The sequence below is a fragment of the Numida meleagris genome, chromosome 12 (genome assembly GCF_002078875.1).
Source record: "Numida meleagris isolate 19003 breed g44 Domestic line chromosome 12, NumMel1.0, whole genome shotgun sequence".
NCBI classification, from domain to species: domain Eukaryota; kingdom Metazoa; phylum Chordata; class Aves; order Galliformes; family Numididae; genus Numida; species Numida meleagris.
In genome coordinates this window covers 7,413,067-7,423,576 of record NC_034420.1, presented here as the reverse complement: position 1 = coordinate 7,423,576, position 10,510 = coordinate 7,413,067, and the positions used below count along the sequence as shown (strand labels likewise).

Genomic DNA, 10,510 nt, shown 5'->3' with positions numbered 1-10,510 from the left:
AAATCCCTCCAAATCCCTCATAAACAGTGCTGTGAACAGAGCACAAAAGAGCACTGACCGCTGGAAGACCAAAACCCAGATTATAGACAAATATGCTGAGCCCTTGGTTCTTTCAGCACACTTTGAAAATAGTATTGCTCTTACAGAGTTTTTCACTTTGCCGCAATGCAGTAGTGTTAGAATTTCACTGTCATTAGTAGTTTTAAGTAACAAAGTACATAACATAATTCCGGAGAATATCTTCAAGGACACTTTAGTTCATGTTTGGAAGCCTCATCTCTTGAAACTAAGGGTGAATCATGAAACTAATGACTGATTTTTTTTTTCTACTTGAAGTGGAATGAAGTGTGAAAGTTGGTATTTACTCCTTCCTCCAGCTGCAACTTTTCTTCTTAAGAATTTTAGTGACATTTTTGTATAGCTTGAAACAGAGAGCAAACCATGAAGACGTGCTAAAAACACTTAGAGACAATTTAACAATATTAGATCCCAAGGGAGAGCCATTTCCTTTTGTTTCCTTAAATGTGTATTCTCAAATTAAGACAATAGTGATGGATGTGGCTTGCGGTTGGATGAAATATCTCCCAATTCAGTGAGCAAATATAGGAAAGTCACGTTCCAAAGTCTTCCCATGGTCAAATGTTATAGTGAGAACTATGTAAGTACATTTTGAGTCTTCTCTGGTCCCCCTGTAGTTATGGCAAATCTCCTATTTAAATAGTTCCATTTTGATTGTGGGGAAGACCGTAATTTCCTCTTAAGAGGACAATGCTTCTAAAACTTGTATTATAAAACAGATAAACGGACTCTTGTTGCTCACATAATGAGGTTGCCATAAATAATATTTTATATACTTATGATATACTAGTATGAAGATATAATCTTGAGCCTATAAATGGCAGAGAACAGTATTTCTAACCTTTTGCTATAGTATTTTGGAGGGAATCTACAGAAATTTGAGAAACACTTCTGGATTTTGTTAAGCTTCTTTAAAAATGACTGTTAATTGGAAATAAATTTGTTTAACCACGTGACAGCGCAAGTCAGCCAGGTTTTGAGACACACATGACTTGTAGAGGGTAAAGTAAATTGAAGTAACTTTATCCACATTTTACAATTTCTATGTGATGCTGGTGGGTTTCAGAAAAAAATAACACTTCGTTACTCTAAAGCTTTTAACTACGTAGTGCTCAGAGACTAACAATTCTTTTTATTAGATTCTAATTCTAACAAGACCGTGAGATCTCTGATCATTATTTAAGTGCCTTAACAAAATAATTCTTTAACTAGCTATGAAATCAGATAGGCTTTTAACTCATTCGGGAGTTATCTACAAGTATTTATAATCTCTGTACATTTTTTTTTATGTATAATATTGTAAAACCTGCAAGGTAAGTTCCCTTACTGCTTTTTTAAGATCTACAAAAAGAAAATTTCAGTTATTTTGGCACTGAAAAAACGGCTTTCTCTAAACACTGTAACAGGTCGGGAAGAAAAGATTTGCAATAACATCATGCTAGTCCACACCTTTTGGGATAGCCAGCGCCTTATTAAGGCCAAAACCCCCAGAGTGGCAAGAGTCCCCAGACAAGTGTCCTATAAAGCCTTAGGGAGCGGAGGTGTGAAGGTGTTCCACAGACAGACAGTAATATTTTTTTCTCGAAGATTTGGGCTGGGAAGGCTACTAGGCCCTGCTGGGACATCAATATGGACTCATCCATCCCTGCTGGAGCCACAGCATTGACCTTATCACAGCACTGAGCTGACCTTCACATCATAACATCTTTTTAGCATGAGAGGCACGTTTGAACTGCATGCAAAACATACGTGGCTCAAGATCCATGGGTTCTTTACCCTGAAGCACTTCCCTTCCTCAAGCTTAAGTATGGTGAGTGTGTAAAGGGCAACAACCTTCCTGGGATCTGACTATGTTATGCTGCCTTGAAAAGAAAACAGGAAATGATATCTGCTTTGGATATCTCTGATACAAGGGAAAACAGAAAGGGGGAAAAGGCTTATTCATGCTGAATGAATGTTGAAGTTGGAAAACAAGAAGTTGGAAATAACCAAGGCAATCAAAACAGTTACATTCTGTCATTTCTAAGACAGACAGTTCCATCAGATGCATTTTTCTTAGCATATTAATTAGGCTACATCCTAAGGGGTCACCTGAGATCTCCCTAGCATCAGACAGAAGAAATGACAAACTGTAGGCTCCAGTACAGCAAACAGTGATAACAGAAAGAAGTGAGAATGAGTTTGGGCAGCACTTGGTATGTACTTCAGATATCATTTTAACAAACCACGCCTCATTCTTCCTAACTTTCCAGTTAAATTTTAAGATTAGAGAGCCCACAATGCATAGCTGTAGTAAATGCATGATGGATGAATTCCTCATGTCTCTTGAAAATATTCCATAAGAGAAACACATTTTGTTTCTTCAAAAGAGTCATGCTGATATGCGGAGCTTAATCCACCTCCAGCTGCAGCTTCAGTGAAGATACAGGCAACAACCACACTGATTGTTAAAACAGAAAAAAAAAACCATATCTGAAGGAGGAACCACAAGGATTACAGATGAGAAAGTCTGACATACCATCTTAAAATATGAAACCCTTGCAAGGCCACCTGATTTCTCAGGAATAAATCCATCCTGAATGTATTTTTACTACAGGAATCCTCTATGACTGCCAAGACAAATGAGACCACAGAAATCACCTTCATCTATTTTTCAGTCTTTTACCTGTTGTAGTGTTTTCCTTCAAAGGAAGAACTATTTGGGTCAGGGCACTGTCATCAAACCCTGTGGGACAAGCCCATATTAACCACATTTTTAGTACAGCTAAAATTCATTTGACAAGTACAACACCCATAATTTAGTGAAATGGCAATTGGAACACCATGGTACTCTATCAGATGAAACTATAGTCCACCATGCATATTTTTTTTCTGCCTAATAACCAACCTGCTCATGAACTCATTTTGTGGGCAAATAGATTTGCCTCCAAAGAGGAGTTGCAGCCATTTAGCACAGAAGTTGTTCATAAAACACTGTGAATTTCTCCAGGTTAAACTACTGTGTGGAGCTTAATCACTAACTAGAGGCTTGTACAAGCCATTCAGTTGAGAGGCACAGCTGTAATGGCTCACAGAGTATTGTTACAGCCCAGCTGCACATAAATTAAACCCATTAGGCTTCAGTGCACTCAGCTATCATGAAAATGCTTCTTATTTTTGAAAAGAGTTATGGTAAAATCAATCTCACTGAATGAGACTGAAACTCTTGAGCGTTTTACATTCCTTAGTCTTTGGAAATGCAGTTTTCTATTATCTTTCCAAATGCAATAGGAAGAGAACAGGGGACATTAATATTATGAAGTGCGGCTCTACTCTGAAAATGTAAAAATAGCAACTTTATATTGAACAGATGTGCTCCTCACTCTCAGTCACTGTGCTTGACTTTCACCTGATAGAAATTAGCATAAAATTGCACAACACAAGAGCTATGGTATGAAACTATTGGTACACTAACAACTGCTTATTCCTGTTAGTGACCACAAACTAGCCCGCTCATTCCCAAGAGAATAAACTGGATTCTTTTTCAATACACTCTACAACAACTACACTTAACTTTTTTCCAAAGCAAGTTTGCAATGCTACAGCTAACGTATTTCATCAGACAGAACATAGCACTGTGAGAATGATACAAAGAAAAAGAAATGCCCATTTTGACCTGAAGTGTGGAGAAGGAAATATTTCAGCTGCAGCTAACATGAAGATGCATTACTTTAATGGAACCAAAAAACGTTTCCATCCATTGAGACTGTTTTGGATCTGGAAGGAGTACTAGATACCTTCCAAGTGAGGCATGTTCTAGTGCAAAAGGTAAGTCATTATTCCCAAGACCAGGAAAAACACCTGAAGGAGTAACACAATGGTCAGGGCTCTAACCTAGGAAAATTCCAACCTTAACAACTGTTTTGATGTTTCATCCCCTGGCCGTATAATATAACCTGCAGAGACACCGCTCAGAGCAAAGAACAGTACTCCTTCCTTTCAGATGTCTGTGCACAACATTATGGCACGTTACTCCCTGGCACAATGCATCTTGAGGTCCCAGCTATATGAGCTACAGAAGCATGGCTTCTATACCATTTTCCACCACACCTTTTTCTCTAAGATTTAAGGCACTCCCCAAAGCGATGAGAAAATCTAACCGAAGATTCTCTTACAGAATTGGCATTACAGCTTGTTCTCTTCCACTTTTTTTTTTTTTAACTAGATAAGAAAGCACTAATCCAAAATTTATCCAAAGAATAGCTGAAAGTGTTTACCCTCAGCAGATATATCTAGACTGCAGATCCCACGTTTGCAAATACCCTCCTGAAGTACACATTCAGCAAAACCTTTGCACAAGGAAGGGTTTCAGGATGCCCTGTGTCCATTCAGTGTGTCCTAGTATATGTCTGCAGACATCTTACAGCTTAGCTTCACCCAGGTAGCATGTATTAGGTCAACTGTCCAACGCCTGACTCTTTCCATGCACTGTGTAGGATTCACAAGCAATGGTATTTTGTAGTCTTTTGTTATCATTCTATATAATCCTGACTTGTGCAGGCATGTTTGTTTTTAACCAAATACCTTCTCCTTATACTTGTCCTGAAAGTTCTGGAAGACTTATGCATAGCATTTGGCAAATATGTTAAGTATGAAGGAAAATCTCCAAAGGACACAGAGCAAAGGGGAGAAGATTTTTACATATTAGTGGCTCACTGGAGTCATCTGCTCAGCTAACATTACAGACAGAAATTACTGATTATCTTAAGCTCTATTACTTACTATTCTATGTTTGTATATATATATATGCAAACAACTCATTATTCTCTTGGGATGTGTAATTATTGGTTTGTCTCTGAAATGAGAGAGAAATTTCTCTCTGAATGCATGGTAATCAAAGCATCGTTAACTATGCTTTCTGTGGCTAAAGTGTACAGAAATCTCTTACTCTGTTCTCCTGCTTGTTTAGAAATATTTGTACCAACCATCTGAGAACAAGCAAAACATTTGAAAGTCACCAACAGAGTTCACATATATTGGACAGTGTGCAACAGTTTCTGGGAAACAGAGAATGAAATCTAGATATAAAAATAGACGTCACTGAACCTATTCATGTAAAATTCTGGATTCGGGAATAGTCCTTATTCCAATATATTATGCAAAACTGTTTTCACCTTCAGTTATAGATGAAAAACGTGGATATACATCTAAGTTTGTGAATAACGTGTGGCTCATTAACTTGCATTAACATTTACCACTGTATTTTAAAGAACTGAGGCTTACATGTCTGTCCATCCATCAGATTCCTTTCCCATTCTCTTCTTATTAGCCTTTGAACCTCTTCATTGATTTCTACAACACTGAAAAGAAGATAAATTAAGAAAGATAATCAATTCCACATTATGAAAATTGGTGGCCAGTTAGAGGGAAGGGACCCATACTAGTGCCTCCTCTCAGGTAAAGACCTTTCTGAAGTCTGTCCCTCGATCATTTTCAAAGCCTGCTGGCTACTTAAGCTCGTGCATGCTAACTAGTCAGCACACATAGCCCAGAAGCAGCCAAGCCACATGCTCTCATTTGCCTGATAAAATATGGCAATGTTGGATACAGTGTGTTGACAACATGGAAGACAAATGAGGCTGCTGAAAACACTAAGTGAAAGGGAAAAGTGTTAAGAGATAAAGGTCACAAATCCATAGGAGATTAGCCCTTACTCGTCCTAATGGCCACAACTTGTTATACCATGCTTATCTGACTGGTTTATAACTAAAACGAGCAAAGCCTTTCCATAGAGAAAAGTAAGACTATTGTTATTACATTTATGTCATTATGGTGTGAACTGATGCTCTTGTATTCCTCTGTTCTCCCATCTTGGTTGCAGAAGCATGAAGTTAAGTTCAATTTATACTCACTTACAATCTATGGTTTGTTTTTTTCCTCAAATATCCATAATGTTAGGAATATTCCAATCTGAGTACACACTTCCAATAAGACATTTATCTGAAACATTTTTTCTACTTTTTAATCATTCACAGTACATGCTTATTGCTGATTTTAATAAAGCACTGGCTTAACTTTAAAGTTGCATTGTTCACTTCTTCCTGTAACCAGGGAACTCCAAAGGGATTACAAAGTCTGAGTAATTTCACTTTTTCATTAGCAATATTGAAGATGTAAGTCTGAAATCAATGAAAAAAGCAGTATGTCCCAAATTTAAGTCATCATGTGCTAGATGAAATTGATTTACCTGAAAACTATAAAACTTACTGTAGCACATTTTACCTGAGGCAAATATTTTACTACCATGTTTTAATAATTAAAAATACAGATACATTTACAACTGTTAATAACCTTTTAACAGGTAACCTAAAATTAACTAGTCAGATTTAAAACATCAGGAAAAACAGGTTATCTGCTGGGCACAGCACAACTTTTCTTCCAATGTAGAACACTGAAATTCAACCTAGGTTAGACAGCACTAATCCAAAATTTCCATATTGCTAAGAATATCTGCAGAGAGAATGCAGTGACGGCCACAGCTATGTACCATTCTGCTATCTTTTCTCCCAGTTAGGTTACTTGATTTTTTTTTTGCAACTGCTTACATGGATAATCAATAGGAAAATGTGTTCGTTGAATCTGTTCTTAATGTACATGTAAGCCTTTGAGGTAGCTAATCAAACAGAGTACTTCTGCTATTTCTCACTTCCGCTCACTTTTCTTATAGCAGTAGTACTCGGCCAGCTAAATCTGCTGACCATCTGTGAGAGCCACAGGCTGCAGTTTGGGAATTCCCAAATTAAGTGTACTCTTGGGTTCGTTTATAGCCTGAACCCCTCCATTTTTTACTGTCTATTATTGTTATTGTAGGACATGCAGTTCCACTAGATGAATCAGCGATGTTACTATGGCAGATCCCAGTTTAGATACACTGAAATGTGAATTGGCATAGTTTTGAGATCAAACGAGACAAATTCATTTACACTGTCTGAACATCGAGCATCTCACTTCTGCAAAACATGCAAACAATGATAAAGAATAATCTTAATTAACAGGCTGGGATTTTATTTTATACCCTATGAACTTGAGCCAAATGGATCAAAACAATAGGTTTGACAAAGCTTAGGGTCTTTCAGATAACTGGAAGGTGACAGGAATAGGAAATCCGGTGTTGTCTCTGGAAATTTCTTATGTCAAAATATATTAGCGTGATTAGTGAAGAACATAATCCCTACCTACTAATTACAGAATTCCCATACTCTTCCTAAGACTTCAGCCAACACAAGGAGGAAAAAAAAAAGAGAATGGACAGTCAAAAGGAGTAAGAGTCCTCCACAATTCCTTGAATAAGTCCAACTAAAAGGTAGATATAGTAGAACTTTAGGTTACAGTTGATTAAAAAGACTTTAATTGCCCATTTCACAATTTTCTTTAAAACGTTCTTTGGGAAGCACAGTAAGTTGATTCCGCTGAGACCTGTGTGCAAATGTTTAATTCTAGAAGAGAACTCGAACTCTATATGACCTCTGGAAAATTGTAATTATTTTTTCTGTGTTTGATTTGCTAAGGTTTAGTTTCTTCACTGTGAAGATCAAAAGGCTGTCCCCAAAAATAAATTTTGCATATGCTCTGGGGCTTGAGGTAATTACGGAACAGCTCATCCCTATTCTTTTAGTTAGCTTAGTGTCCAGCCCTGCACTGTTTTATTAAGTAGGATCTTCAGCCTTGATTTCCAAGAGAATTGCACTAGGTTTACAAAGGAACAGGGACCCGGACATTGGAAATCCCACATCGCCACCTGCTGGACTTCTATTCCAGCTGAGATTCATAAATACAGAAGTCCAGTTCAGACGTTTCCTGGATTTTACACATTAGAAATTCAGTGAACTTCAATCAGAAATTTAAATGTGAATCAGGAGTTAAGACTGGCAAGCTAACAGATAAAGAAGTCAGCTAACTAAATTCTGCAAGTGCCTTTAAAAATCCCCTCCTTATATTTTAAGTTGCTATTTGGTTTCCATAGAAATTCATGTCTTGAAGTTTTTTTTTTTTCTGTGCAGTTTCTGCTTTGCTTTTTAAAACAGAAAATGCAGTACAGGCAACTCAGGACTAGAACCTATAAGAAAAAATGGGCTACTTCTGGAGATAACATGAATTCTTTTAGTAGAAACTCTTTCATTCAGCCTTCATTTCTGAACAATTCAATTCCTGCGCAAAACACACATGCGTACTGTAATAGTATTCAAAGAAGAAAGAAAGTGTTTTCCCAAATGCTGAATTTCAGCAGCACATACTGCGCTCAGCTTCGGTGCGCAGCAGTCAGCCTAGCTGCATCCCAGCTGTGAGCACAGCAGTTCTTCAGGTACTGCACCAGCACTGCAGCCACGTGGTTTGAAATCCTAACAAATTCTTGCACACATGTTCATTTACATTATTCCTGTCTTAAGAAGCGTAAGTCTGATCTTTTTTCTCAAGCAATGCATGCTTTCAGAATACACCAGGAATTACCACCAGCAGATATACTTCATAAAATTAGCTGTAAATCGGCCATTTTCGCCCACCAAAGGTTCCTGATTTCATAATTGAGACCAGACCAGGGATCCTACAGCTTAACAGGCAGGAGATGCGCTCAGATGAGCAAAAGAGCTGGCCTGAAGCAGGCTGCACAGGAAAGATGCTTTTAACCAGCAGAATTCCTAACCCTACTGAGCTCTAGTCCTGCAGTGCTCCTCCTGTAAAGCTTAGGTATACTGTGAAAAACAAGAACACGCATCACTCAGCCTGTGGGTTCATATTGGCTCTACCTTGTGACTCATCTGCTGTAAATATTAGTGTTTGAGATTGTCTGAAGACTGCACTGTGCACATCTTCAAAGTGCCTGGCTGTTTGAATCCAGGCGTTTGGTTCCATCACGGTCCAATAGCGATAGGACAAGAAGAATGGTTTCAAACTAAAAGAGGGGAGATTTCAGTTAGACGTTAGAGGAAATCCTTTACTCAGAGGGTGGCGAGGCACTGGCACTGCTGCCTAGAGCTGTGGGTACCCTGGTCAGCCTGATCTGGTGTTGGATAACCAGCCCACAGCAGGGCGTTGGAACTCAATGATTTTTAAGGACCCTTCTAACTCAAGCCATTCTATGATTCTACAATACTGACAACATTTAAAGCATCCTGCAGGCTCTGATTTGAACTGTCTTAACGGTTTTAATACTATGTGAAACTAGAATGCTATATGAGAATAAACAATTTTAGGATCATCTCAAACCTAAATGGGAAAATTCATACGTTCCTAAACTACATAACATGATTTCTTCATCAGATATGGGAGCTCAGAGCTTGAACAAGTCACAGTTCATGGAAATATTTAGAAAAGCTCCGCAATTTTCTGAAATGAAACATTAGACATATCTTATCCACAAATGGATAATAATACATGAGTAACATAAGTCTGCAGGAGGGAGTGCAATATTTAACAAACAGAAAGTTGCTGTTATTTATTACCAAAAGGATGGTATTTTAAGGACAATTTTTCAAAATGCAGGGATATCTGTTCTTTATGGTCACGTTTCTTGCTTTTTCATATAAATCAAACGAATGAACAAACAAATGAAATTCAGTACTAAAGTGTCAGCCAATGTGTCCCTGAGATCACTGTAATTATGCATGCAGATTAGATGCCTAATTACGTGCAGAGTTATCTTGAAAACCTGGCCAAAAAACTGGAGCTACAATCTCCCAGAGTAAGATTTGGTGCCAGGTATTGTTCTCAGGAGTTTGTTCAGTAGAAAATCAGCTGGGCTGTAGCACTTACAATTATTTTATGTCTACTGGTGGATTTTCTGAATTCTACCCTTGAAAATAACAGAATTTCTCACTGTATTTGGTCTCATTAGGGGGTTTGGATGAACTCAAGGATATTGGGCTACAAATTTCCATAAATTTATTGAAAGAGCAGTTATTTTCCCAAATGGCAATAACACATTGCTGCAAAATAGAATTCTAAAAATGTGGCTTTAACTATCTGAATAAAATGCTCTACACTTCCCAGTTGCACTCTTGACTTCCATACCTGTAAAACTGCATTCACAGTTGTACAAGGTAGGCAAAATCTAAGATCCTCTTGAAAGTAGTAAAAAATTTACTAGATCCTACAACAATCTAGTAGAAAACTTTGATGTCAGAAACAAAAAAAAACTTAAGTCTTTCATATTGGTTCTTCCTCTTTTTCCTTCAGCATTACTGATAAAGTTAGTCAACCCCACATTCTTCCTGCAGCTTTTCTTTTCACACGCTCCACTGAGCTAGAATCAGCTGATTGCACCAGCTAACGTCACCTTCACCAGGCTGTGGGTTTGGGAAGAAATGGGGAAAATTTTGGAAAGGAGAAGAAGGTTTTGGTGGAGGAAAGGACTCTTTGTCTGACTTTACCTCTTCAGTTAACATCTAGCTCATGG

At 37.8% G+C, this 10,510-nt stretch overlaps 1 long non-coding RNA gene across 2 annotated transcripts in view; it reads right to left on the bottom strand.

Annotated features, from left to right (window-relative positions):
- Positions 1 to 10,510, bottom strand: part of LOC110405480 — a 126,111-nt gene that overhangs the window by 112,986 nt on the left and 2,615 nt on the right. For both annotated transcript variants that reach the window (XR_002442907.1, XR_002442908.1), the window contains exon 2: positions 5,341 to 5,417. This is a non-coding gene — a long non-coding RNA (uncharacterized LOC110405480). The remainder of the gene's footprint in view (positions 1 to 5,340; positions 5,418 to 10,510) is intronic.